Source organism: Dermacentor variabilis, chromosome 3 (assembly GCF_050947875.1).
Source record: "Dermacentor variabilis isolate Ectoservices chromosome 3, ASM5094787v1, whole genome shotgun sequence".
NCBI classification, from domain to species: Eukaryota; Metazoa; Arthropoda; class Arachnida; order Ixodida; family Ixodidae; genus Dermacentor; species Dermacentor variabilis.
The window spans coordinates 84,392,114-84,405,699 of record NC_134570.1 but is presented as its reverse complement, the minus strand read 5'-3'; the positions used below and the strand labels follow the sequence as shown (position 1 = coordinate 84,405,699).

At 43.7% G+C, this 13,586-nt stretch overlaps 1 long non-coding RNA gene across 1 annotated transcript; it reads right to left on the bottom strand.

Annotated features, from left to right (window-relative positions):
- Positions 1-248: 248 nt before the first annotated feature.
- Positions 249-13,121, bottom strand: LOC142574024 (uncharacterized). The gene is made up of 3 exons (XR_012826392.1): positions 13,004-13,121; positions 10,842-10,896; positions 249-432 (listed from the first exon to the last, which is right to left on the bottom strand). It is a non-coding gene; the product is annotated as an uncharacterized LOC142574024 (long non-coding RNA).
- Between the last annotated feature and the right edge of the window lie 465 nt (positions 13,122-13,586).

Below are 13,586 nucleotides of genomic sequence, written 5' to 3'. Positions count from 1 at the left end.
CCGGGCGAACACGTCTTTAGCATATTCGGTGGTAGTGTTCGTCGAGGAAGGAAGCAGTGTGTCAAAGGGCAAAGAAGAGTGGAATATATAAGAAAATCTGCGCATGGCTGCGACGTCGCGGGCCTAATTTTGCACACCTCTAAAATGAAGACCGCCTCAACATTATTACCTCAGCGTGCTCTCATAAATTCTGTGAGTGGCATTGGTAGCTGTCTGATATAAGCAAATAGTTTGCGATTATGCAGCGATACCTGGTCTATTCATTAGTTTAATTTGGAAACAGTTTCAATATCAGAGGTTTCCAGTACGTCTTCTTGGTACGCAAATACTCCATTTGGGCCAAATGGCTGATCGGTCGATGTCCTTTGAACATTTACAATAAATGCAATTCAGGCATCCAGAAGATCTCCCATTTGCATACCGAAGACAACGCTGGAACAAAGAAAAAGGTTTATGAGAACGATCACTTTAGACCGCAAAAATATAGAATGTCTGTCAAAACAATTGTAGTTTTTCGGCATCCCAAAAGAGAGAGAAAAGCCTGAAAGAAAAATAATTTTCTCATCTTCCTTTTATTTGCCGTCATGACAACTGTTAGTGCTAACATTTATTGCTGGCTAAATTCAGTGCATAAACTACTGGGACCCAGTCTAAAGCACAAGAAAACGCAGGGCACGGTGAAACTCGCCACTGAAACATTATTTGAAAGGAAAAACAATGAAAAGCAACTGAAACCGATTGCTTATAATCGGTGTGAGCACGCCAAAAACCTGCGGCGTGTTAAGATAAATCTAGAAAAGATATTTTAGTGTAATAAAGCGCTGTATAAGCTAGACTGATATTTTCGTTGTTTTTTATGACGTGTGATGACGTTTGAAGACATGTAACCCTAAACATAAACTCTTTAACCTATTGAATAAGCTTTCAGATGCGAGTTGCCCCATCTCCTGTCTCTTATTGTGTCCTAGCTTATGTTCCAGCACGCGCTCAGAATTTTGCCATGCTTCGATACCAAGTCACCCATTTTTCCCTTTTTATTAATATTTACTCAGCTAGCGTGTTAAAAGACAAGCCTGTTAGGGTCTGTAACTCAAGTAAGTTTTCAAATTGAGTGCATGACGGAATCCGGTCAGGTCGGTGCTGGGAGGGGGAAGAACATGACAACAGGTATACAGGAACATTGATCAGAAAATATTTAGGTTGGTAATGCTATTGCTTCCCACATGAAAGCACTGTTAAATGATCGAAACCTAATCCAACGATCGGCCACAGAATCAGTGAGAAAGGCTCTCCTGTGGGAGCCGTGAATTCACCGTCCCAAAATATTTTTGGCTCGATGTTTTTAACATCGAATAACATGTTATTCGTTGCGCTCTCCTACAATTAAAGCGCATCTGTTAAGGGTTAGTTCCCCCAGGATCATGTCCATGTATCCACATAAAACTTGAGCCTTCTCGTCCGGCGTCCGCGTCAGACGCCATTTGCGTTCGTGCCGACGAGTACGCACCGCGATTGGCGCAGCCCTACTACAATAAAACGTCATTACGTAGGACGATTCCGAAGATAGTGCAGCGTCGGGACAACGTTAGCGGAGGTAAAGCAGGCGTTAAACACTACCTATACGGGGGCCGATACCGAAGATAGTGCAATGCGGGGCCGACCAGCGGTGGAGGTGAAGCAGGCATTAAGCATCTACCCCAGACGTGGGCAGATCCCGAAGATATTGCAATACCGGGCCAACCCGCGACGAATGTGAAGCACGCGTTAAGCACTCGCAATACGTATGCCGACCCCGAATATAGTGCAATAACGGGCGGACCCGGGGCGGAGGTGCATTTCGCCGTTAAGGGGCCCCCATACGCAGCTTCGATGGCCATCCTTCACTGAATGGAAGGGCACTGAAACTTTTGTATGTTTTGAGGTTACTCTTCCGTTCTCATGGTACGGAACAAAAGAGCTGGCCAGCAAACCAAAGCACAATGAATAAAAACATATCAGCAAAAGCAACCTTACATTCATCTTAATGCCTGAAGAACATAGCTTTTTTGAAAAGCCACCAGCTGATGCTTTGACCATGGTAATGGTAGTCATGCTAGTTCATCTTGAGTTCAAAGGAGCATAGCTAGGCTTTCGTTATTCCAAAATGTATGTGCAGCTCCCAAGAACACTACGAATTTTTGTCAACAGAGAAAAAAGGACAAAGAAATTCTTCCCGTTGGAGAGCCCATCCTAGTGAAGCATCCATCCTTAAGCCTTCAGAGTGGCCCAAACAACGGCAAGAAGAGGCCATCAAGAAGCGGCCATCTCTATCGGTCCTGGTAGTTTTTCTTCCAATGTGCAGTACAGAGGTTAACAAAACGACCACGTTCGATGCCGTAGTTATCAGAACGACGTAATTTACACGTAATACACCTCCTTGGGATTATGTGCCACATGAATTTCTATGTGTGATCGAGCAATAATGGTAGAAATAATGTGATGCCCATCCGAAGGAGCATGTGCCGACAGCTTAGCGATGATCTCGAGTAGCAATACCTCATCTTTTCAGATAAAAAAGGATGCCACATTAGGCACCAGGTCAGAGTCAGTGCAATTTTTCTCTAATGACCTCGGTAATCTTCTGGCAAAAATATTTGCAATTGCGTCTTAGGTGTAGACAGAACATGACATTGTACGTGCAAGTGATGACGACGACCAGGCTTGCGAATGAGTTTCAGACTCATTCGCAAGCCTGGTCATCTGGCCTGGATTTGCTCATCTTATAGGTAACGTAATGTGCTGCTGCGTGCAATACACCGGAACAGCTATAGCGGCGGACAAGCCCTTATTCAGCATATTCTTTTCTCGTACTTGAATTCATAATGGCTGCAATAGCTGTAGTGCAGAAAAAGAAGCAGCCATGCGCCATCGGCGCCGGTCCGGAGCTAAGCATACGAAATATAGTTTAGGGATGCAGAGAGAAACGCACAGCGACGACATACGATGCGCCGGTGCAGGCTAACGGCACAAAGTGCTGCGCTCAATGTTTCATTTCCTTAAGGAGATCTAAGGATGCTTGAATGGGGATACGCCAACTGAAATAAATAAATTGTTAGGAAAGAAAAGAAAGGAGCGTGTTGCGACTTTTTGGAACAGAGAAGGATAGAGACCCTCGTCCTAGGGCGCCAATAAAGGATGCGAGGGACAACATCCGTCGAGAAAGCGATCTGCCTCACACGCCTATCTCTCAACACGCGCCTATCTGCCTTCTCCTTATACGCACCTGTGCGTGCGTTAAGCGCCATATTGATTTGGGAGGTAACATCACCGCGGCAAGTCGAAATGAATGGTGCCTTCCCGCGCATTTTGTTGCCGTACGTCTAGTGTTAGGGGTCGTGGAATCTCCAATTTCCGAGACATGGTACGTAGCGCTCGCTCACGTTGTTACTGCTAGTTCGTGGTCATTGACTGAGATCTGTTAATGCTTGCCTGAGCGTGCGCGACACCGATAAAACTACGAACATTACTTCGTGTAGTCTCTTTCCTACGACATCACGGGAACTACGACGTTTCTTTGGGGTTGTACATATTTACGAATATTGGTTCGCAACTCAGCCACGATCACAACTGCACCGGTTAAACTGCTCAGGGTCAGAACCTGTGACATGCCTTCCTGGTCACTAAAATGTGACACTGTGCTTGGTCTGCTTTGTCTTCTCTCAACTTGGCATTTTACGGCACTTTGACCCCGACGCATCTATAGAAGTTCACACAAACGCCACTTGTATTGGACACGGCACTATCCTTTTGATATGCACAGGCTGACGCGTTGAATAATTCTGTGCATAACGCATCCTAATTCTCAGCAACTTAAAGCCCAACTAGAGCTCAGCCATTGCAGCACTGATCTTCCGGTGAGCGTGAGCTTCAGTCGTTATAATTGACTAGCTTTATGAGCTTCAGCTAGTTCTTGCCAGGTGTTGTGTACGCCCATCTCGAGAAGTCTTGTAGTCGAAGCCGTAGATGGTGGGCTCAAGGCGATTTTGATGGCTTTGCGTATTTGAATGTTATTTTTTTTTCTACCTCTGCATTCTTCAGTGCAAGGTGGGGCGTGCCATATGGTATTCGACGGGTGAGGAGTGCTTGCATCACGCGTAGCGTGTCGTGTTCTTCAAGCCCGCTTCTATTGCTTGCAACTCTCCTGACGAGATGCGTAAGCTCTGATAGCGTTCGCTGTAGTCGCGGGAGGGTGGCCGCCCCAGACCCGTTTTTATGTATGTGTAGCCCTAGAACTCGTACGGTTTCCGCTTTTGGAATGGGCGTTCCATTAAGGGTGACGTTGGGATCGGTTCATCGTAGCCGGGAGGTCTGCCTCTCGTTCTTGACTTGAGGACGAGGTGTTCCGACTTCTCGGGAGCACAGCGGAGGCCGCATTTGTGCAAGTAGCTCTCGGTGGTATCTACTGCTTCCTGTAGGCGCGTTTTTTGTGTTCCAGTGTTTAAGGCCCTTGTCCATAACGTGATATCATCTGCATAGACAGCGTGTCTTACGTCTGGTATCGCGTCGAGAAGGCACGGAGGAAGGGAAAAAACTAGCAGGGAGCGGCATGTGATTCTGCTAGAATCTGCAACCCAACGCCCTTTAACGTCGCGCCTCCCGCTCGCCGGGGTTGTGCACACGGTGCCTTTTTGGTAAGGAATTGACCCACATTGTTGCCGGACCATTCATGTTTGTTTGGTGCGTAGTAACGATTAGTGGCTTTGTGGCGCCTGCTGTCAAAGGTATGGATGCGCGTAGGAAGTACAACGCTTGGGCTTCTGCTACCACGGTGCCGTTCTTCGATTCAAATGCGTTGCCTTGAAACGTGTTCAAGGATTGCGGAACCAGATCCATGGCAACAGAAATTTCAAAGCAAGACTTGCGCTTACCACAGCAGTTAGTCGGCACTCTCACTTCCAACACCGTCCAGAGCATGGCGGCCCGAGGGTTCTCTACTCTTTCGTCAAATCAGGTGTTCTGTACCTGAAACTTCGGTGCGTATTTTCTTGCAAACTTTTGTTCCGCTCTCTTCCACCTATATATGATGAGACAAGCTCTTCCGCGGGATAGCTATTTGTCGCCTATTTCCTTAATAAAACGTACTGTTGTGCCTCTTTTGTTGTGAAGTAAAAAAGTAGCATTACCCTGCACTCTAAACACCAAAGTCATCGCCTGCCCTTGAGATTTACGTGCATTATTTTGTAAGATTGTGTAGTGCGACGTCCTTATGGTGTTGAGACGTGCCTATTGAGTCCTCGCGGGCCTGTTGTGAGGCAGATGACACTGAGTAGAACGACCGCGTGCACTAGGACTGTCTGCCATGCCAGTGGGCCTCAAATATGGTCGGGGTCCCCGGCTCGCCACACTATTTTTAGGCACAAGATGGCAAATTGGCAATGGCAATGTGCCTCCGCAATCTCGCTCAGCGTGTTGTACATGCCTGACGCGTCCAGTGCCTCGGTGCTCGTGTGCACGGGAGACCCATGGCTCTCTTGGCGACCTTACGCTGGAGCGTTTCAAGGTTGTCTCTCTCCACTTTGGAGGTCACGATGTACACGAAGTAAGTGATTACAAAGGCCTGTGCAAGTCCAAGTAGGTTGTTCTCCTTGAGCCCGTGATGTCGGTTGGCCACTCGTCTCAGTGGGCGTGCGGCATTCTCGGCCTTCGTGGTGAGCTTAGTTACAATGGTGTTCAAGCCGTTCGCCTCTACTGTCATGCCCAACATCTTGATGTGACGGACCACTGGAATCGTGTTGCTTTCAACGGTGTACAGGCGGACGCATGGGTGGCCGCCTGTGTCCCATCTCTGTGGTTTGGACTCTCGTCTCTTGGGTTTTTTCCGCGCACCGTTACTGAATGGAATGCTCTTTCTGCTGATACAGTAAACTGTACTACTGTTGAATCGTTCATGGCAAAGCTGCGGCAACAATCCACTTGATTTACCTCATCGTACATGCACCCCCCCTTCCACTATCTGGCCTCGTTCAACGCACGCGCACTACGCTTCAATTTACGTTTTCTAGTATTTTTGCAGTGTGCACAAAATACTTGTTTGGCGTCGTGTGTATCTTTCGGTGTTATCTTGCTCTGATTATGGTATGTTCACTCGTTGCAGAGATGTTTGTCAAGAGATGTCTGTTGCCGTCATTCTGCCCTTGAATTGTATAATTTCTGGTATTCGTGTTTCAAGCGCTTGTTTCTTGTACCTGTGCATGCATCACGTTCTCCTAGTACCTGCATTGGACTTGCTTTGGCAACTTTTTCTGTTGCGCTTCTAGATTTGTTTCTCTTGGTTTTCAAATATGTTGTGTTATAACCCACTCCTGCCTAAGGCCCCAATGGGCGGTTGGCAGTACTCCTGAAATAAATAAATAAATATAGCAGCAGCTTATATTTTCTCGGCGAACACCACAGGCCTGTTAGTTTGAGGTACCCCTCAGTGGTTCGGATCGCATTTTGTTAAATGTGCTCGATTTGTCCTTTGCTCCCCTTCGCCCCCACATGGCCAAGTCATCTGCACAGATGGCATGATGCGGGTTCTCGATTCGAGTCAGTTGCCTGGACAGTCCTATCATGGCCAGGTTGAACAGCTAGGGGATATCACCGAGCCCTGCTGGATACACCTGTCACCCAGTATGACTGGCTCCGACTGCAGGGACCCGACGTTTAGCGAGGCCTGCCTTCCCCTCAGGAAGTCACGGATGTAGTCATGGAGACGCTGACCAAGTCCAAGACCAAGGGTACTCGTGAAAAAATGAATAACTACCGCCCAATCTGCATTTTGTTGTTTTTAGTAAGGCCATGTAAAAAACTTATTTACACTCGTCTAATGCACTATGTACATAAATGTAACCTACTTTGTCCATCCCAGTTTGGTTTTAGGCGACGTTATTGATTAACTTCATTAATTAACTTCACGGATAACATTAAACTATTTACTGAAGAAGGGTTTGTTGCAGGAGCCCTATTCATCAACCTAACAAAAGCATTTGAAAGACTCTAGACCATTATATTCTGTATAAGCTCGAATCTTTCGGTATTGCTGGCCCACCTTTAAATTTTATTCGTATCTACTTGCCTAACAGGCCTGAAGTAGTGTGTCTTAATGGCCAGTTCTCTTCTACTAAAGTGGTTCTCTTCTACTGTGGCTTTCCTCAAGACTCTATACTTTGTCCATTGTGGTTCTTTTTATTTATAAATAATCCACCTAATGTACTTAACATTTGTAACTGTTTGTTATATACTGATGACATGACCATTTACTTATAACAGAAAACGCTTACCGCGCATAAGGACACACTCAACACGGATCTTAACAATGCGCATTCCTGGTGCACAGATAATCAACTTCAAATTAATCCTTTAAAAACGTTTGTACTGTTCCATAACCCACAAACAGCGATTTCTTCTGCCATAAATGTCTCGTTAAATACTAATGTTACACCTACATCTGATACTGTAAAATTCCTGCGTATTACTTTCGTCTAACACCGTAAGTTCAATAACCACGCCAACTTGCTAATAAAAAAAGGTTTCATTTGGTACGGGCATTATCAATAAAACACGTGGCTTCGTCCAACCTCATGTTATTAAATTGTTCTATAATGCTTATAATTATAGTCATTTTTCATACTGTTTATCTTCATGGGGTAATAAATATGTCATTCATCTCAAACCACGTGAACGTCTTCAAAATCAGGCAATAAAATTAACGACGTTTAGCTCATTGCGTTGCCATTATTTACCTATCTATCAACATCTTAACGTTTTACCCATTCAACAGCTGTTCTATCACAAGTCACTCATTCTGTCACTCATTACTTTTCGTCTCTTTCATCGTGCAAAATCATTGGACAGCTTTCCTTTTGATAGCCTCATGAACAAAAATAATACAAGGTTTTCAGAACGCAATAATCTTCTGTTACCTAAAATAAGATCCAACTATGGAAAATTCACACTTCGCTTTCATGGTATTTCACTTTGGGATCGCATCCCTGTTAATATTAAATGATCTCATTCATTGCAGTTTCTTAAACACAATATGAAAAAAAAGATACTGTTAGCAGAACCATCGTTTCATTTGCCATAAATGCATTTTCATAATTATTACATTTTCATTACATTAATATTATTATTGTATCTTTAGGCTTCATATTTCTTGGAACACTTTGTATTCTTTTGTTAGTAATATGTAGAAGAACCAAATTCTTTTGTTGTACAATAATAGCTACTTCTGCTCATAATTATTTATTGTGATAGTATTGTATAACGCTGTTTTTAATAAATATCTAATTGTTTTTCTATTTATTATAACTTGCTCCCTACGAATTGTATTTATTGATGCGTTTTTTCCCTTCTTTTGTTTTGTTTGTTTCTCCGCCCTCTACTTGCTTCTCTAATACTCTTATGTACCCACTAATGGTAGGAGGTCTCCCTGGCAGTTTCTTACTCTCGACCTCCTGATGCTGTATATAATATGTAAGCCCGTTTCAAGTACATGCAATACCAATAACAATAAATTTGAACTTGAACTTGAGAAAAAAAATAGCGAAGCTAGTTATATTCATGAGACATAAGAGACGCCTGCAGCGCATACACTTCTTAAACCTGCTTTATTTTGTGAAACCAACCTTTGTTGCAAATTCCTCTCACCTTGCTGTACGCTGTCACTATTCAACCGAATTGTCAGCGCTGACAGCCACAATGCTTCATACTCACAAAGTTGCTGTAGTGAGCTCAATTTCACAGTTTTCCACTTAATTTTAAATTTACCTGCTAGTCTGTGCCCCGGTTTCTCGTTCGTCGACCAGAAAAATTTCCCCCCTAACGTTCACGTCATTTCGTTTAGGTATAACCTTATACGGAATATATATCTTTACATTAGATTGGTTTGCAACGCATGCCTCTCATTTATAAGGTTCAATTGAATGAAGATATGTCAAAAAAGAGGCCGCGTAACTTAAAGGCTCTCAAAGGAAATGTTTACTATGCACCAGAGATGGTGGATTAGCTCTCATAGAGCACCCTACCCCCAGACCTTGTCAAAAGTACTTAATAATTGTAGAGATGTATGACAACTGAAGCCTTGCGAGCTAGTAGTTTAATCAGGGGCGCACTTCCTCCTAGCGCGCCCTTCTTCATATTGCTTTCACCAAAAGCGCAAGCGATATTCCTCGCCGGCGTCCTCTCTCTCTCTCTCTCTCAGGAGAAAGGGACGACAGGCTTCATTCATGGCCCCTGCCTATTTCTGTTTTTCCGTCTTTCTTTGCAATACTAATAATTTTGTGGGCCGATTCGCGCACTTCGCGTTTTTACGAGTTACCTATCTTTGTGCACGTAGCTATTGGCCGTTGGTTGCTACTGGCCAGAGCTCTGACGCAGTAGGCAAAACGTGTACTGTCTTTTCTGTGACTACCACTAGCCGTTATGAGAGTAACGGCGCATGGCCTGTCACTGAAATTGGCAGCCGTTTTTTGTGTGCCATCAGATGCATTATTGTGCAGGCATAATCGCCAACAAGTGACCTGCGCACCGACATTATTTCGAATGATCAAGTGTTTTGTGCGTTTTTTTTAATTGTAGAACGTCACTAGAGAAGTATCGAAGCTCGGTGATGCCAAGCTGGTTCATGTACTTAACAGATGAACGCTGGACGGACAGGTCGACTTCGTCGCACCTCCACGCGCAGAGAAAGAAGGGTAGATGAACATCAATTAAAGCCTATGATGGTGAAGTAAAGTGGTTTCTCCGCATATGCGATTGACACGTGTCTTTTGGGAATGCACTACAAATACACAGGGCGCCCAAGTTAACTTCAGCCAAACTGACAAAAAAATTGCGTGGTGTACGGTTATCAGTTCTAAAGTGTTCGAACAAGAGTTCTCTTCCGCAGCGAGGACAATTTTTCTGAAATAATTATCCGCTGAAAAAAAAAGAAGGTTGTTTAAACGAGTGTTTAATTGAATTCACGGCTTCCCTTCCGAAAGAAAAACTGCTGTTGCTTTCTCAAAACTCTAGGTTAAGTCACGCGCGATTATTTTTTCCGCGGCTTTACTACAGCGCAAGAAATATAAAAAGGATGGCACCTTTGCGCGTCCGCGCAGCGCGACACTAAGCTCCAAATATTTTTAGAAGGAATTGACTACCGTAACTCAGCAATTCCAATGTCATTGCGCAGGTGGCGACCGGCAAGTGGAACACTCAGTTTGTTATCACGAGGGGGCAAACACCCTCAGCTTGCCACTTTTAGGCTGTTGCTGAGCAAGATATCGAGTGGAGTTCGTCCTGTGAAATCACTTCAGTGAGCTGTGTGACGCTACATGCGGTCGCGTAATCATGCTCCACTTTTCGGGTTTTGCACGCTGCAAGTAAAGCACGGATAAAATACTTATGCATGGCAACATTGCAATCAAACCAGCTGAACGGATTAAATCAGCAGACAATAATATCTGTCCCGACAAACAGGGTGCCCGAAATTTGTAAATTCTAAACTCGTTCAGTGTTTCTTTTTGCCAAAACGCTACGCGCATAATTTGATGCTGATGGCGGAAGAGGACTGATGAACCAGCCACGCTGGTCTCGTAATGGTATGTTCTACCAGATTTATTTTAATGTTTTGCTATTCTCAGCTGGTGCATGCCATAAATGCGGTCTCGTACGTATCGGCCAAGTATGCGAAATAAGTGGGTCTAGGGGCGCTGTCACTCGATAATGCCCAGAATTGTCACAAGCACTCTATTTTCACTCTTTCCGCTGCATGATTCCTAAACTCTTGCTCAGGAAGCTATCGAAATAGTTATGATAGCAGACACAACAGGACTTACTCCACTGCACCTGTAATACCTGTATGAAGACCACTCAGGTCCGTAATATCCGGTTCTGAAAGAAAGGAAAAACAAACCAGTATATTTATTAGGTGCCGGATAATTTGCTTAGTTAAGTGCTTATGCAGTATAAGTACAATTTTATTTAAAAATATTCTTGTTTTAGGTATACCTTGAATAATTTTGCACCAGTATCATGGCGCCGTTAAAATATTAACATATAAAGAAGGCTAAAATAACTGAGGCTCATTTACCTCGAAGTTTACTCATAAGGTCTGTAACATAATATGTTGACGTCAGTCAAGGACAGAAGTCACGTATCTCCTATGTTAATTTGTGGTGTTGAGCTATTATGTAATTTGTTTAATTCTGGGCACGAGTTCTTAAATATTATTTCGTAAAGTTTGGAGCAAAATACACGGACGTTCCAATTACTTTTGCTCTTCAGTGCGTACGAGAGCATTTTGTTAAAAATGTAAATGGAAGAACAGTGAATTTCTGCGACTAGTTTTATGCCGCTTATCTCGAAACAGGTGTGCTTCCGCAAATTCATTCCGAGTGCATACGCCTTGCAAACAGACCGGTTACTATTTGTAAATTGTATAATGCGCCTTAAACTAAGTAATTCAGAAGATAATTAGTCGGCTTCTGTTAATGAGTTGGATATGTGTTTCGATTTCCCTTGCTATTAATGTCAGCTGCGATGAATGATCCAGCTCAAGGGATAAAATTCTGTAACACGCTATTTTTATAAAGCTTAAAAATGTCTGCCTGTTTACCTGCATGACTTGGTGAAGTGAAACAAACGCACTATGCTTCACAATTTGCGGTGATATGCGTGTCTATCGTTTTGTGAGCTGGTTTCAAACCATTAAACGAGTCACGTGCTAGTCTGAGCGCTTGTTTTCGTATACGTATTTGGCCATCGTGATAGGGCGTCAAGCAAGGCGCAGCATGAAACGACCACATAAACGTGTTGCAATCAATCGTGTACTTAGATCTAGGTGCCGAGAAACAGTTGAACAGCCGAACGCGTGGCCATTGTCACCACGCTAAGTGAGGCCTCGCTACATGATGCCAAGGCGAATATCAGAGCTGATGCTGTCATTATCCAATACCTCATGGTACGGCCCAAGGTTCCTTATCACATAGGCAAGATATCACGAATGCAGCTGCAGGGAGAGTTGTCCCCTGCTTTGAGCCCGGGAAGAGCTCGCGTCTTCTGATCTGTCATCGCTTGTGAGTCCACCTTCGGATATACACACTCAAAAGCAATGGATATTTTGTAGAGCTCGGCCTAATCGAGCGTAATGACGAGAATTGATCCGTCAGCAGCGACGTTAAGAAGAGGCACGCGATGGCTTAGCAGGGGGATTAGCTGTTAGCACGACGCATCAGTGTGACCAGCCGTTGTTGAGTGTACGGAATCTCCTCGAAACAGCCAATGCGGCCTGCCAGAGCCAGTTCCTTTTACCAGAGTGACCATGAAATAGCATCGCAAATTAAACTTGCAGCATGGCGGAGAGTAAGGATTGGGATAAGCAGGAAAGCCCAACTCAGCGCAAGGAATGGCGAAAGACGAGATAAACAGATCCCCCTGTGCGCGTGCGCTCCCAGAGCGATCGCTAGGACAGAAGACAAAGGAGGGGGAAACAGACGATATAATTGGCGGTCGGCTGTCTGTTTTCTTAAACCGCCAAGTATACGTTATACAGCAAAAGCTGTTTCCTCCTGTAGTCCATTATAATGTTTATCTTGACAATCTATTACGAATTACACTATCTTTGCGACTAGCTAAATCCAAAGAATGGAACCATGACAAATCAACTTTGAGCCTATACTTCAGCGAGTAATTTTGGTAATGGTTTGCTGCCCACTTACATTTAGGAATTGCTACGCCTACGCACAAGTTATTTGAATGTAATTTGTGAAACTTTGATAATTACGTACTCAATTTCTTCATAAAAAATCAAAATAGTGGTATTAGGTACAGGTGATTATTTCAAGTATAGAACCTAGAACTAGTACATTTGGTTAAACAAATATATTTGAACAGTGTCGTAATTTTCACAGTAGCTTTATGTATACCATCACTGAAATGTCACAAATCAAGTTTTTCTGCAGGAGAAGAAAGATTATAAGCATTCGTTTGAAGTACATACATTAGAGTCACAGTGACCGCAAGAGAAAGGATGACTACCGCAATGAAGCGAGACATGATAACGGAGCAGCGGAACGCAATACTCTGTGAAAATTTTAGTCATTTTATACTCGACAAGTGACGTCATCCGTACGTGTTGGGTGTTTGCCATTTACACGAAGGGATAATCAAAAATTTATGAATAATATATTTCTTTCTGTTTTCCAGAAAGGATAGCCATCGTCGTGACATTTTATTATAATATTTAAATCATTCATCAAATTTTGGCACAATAATAACACGCCTTTATTATGGGGCCCACAGCATCATACGTAGCGAAACTAAATGTACTAAAACAGTGGCGTGGAAAGGTCGTAGAATTTATTTCTATTCTAACAATCATAGCACATCTAGAACTATTGTTTTGATGTTGAAATACTCCATATTCTGCCCACAATAAGCCCTTACTCTCCGAAATAGAGGGAAGTCACTGCATGCTGCTGAGACGGAAATTAAAATGTCCCTTTAAAGTGAACATTCAATTGTTCATTGTTTGCAACTTGCTCCATCAAGCAAAAGCTTTATGCTGTCTAAAATCATTGAAT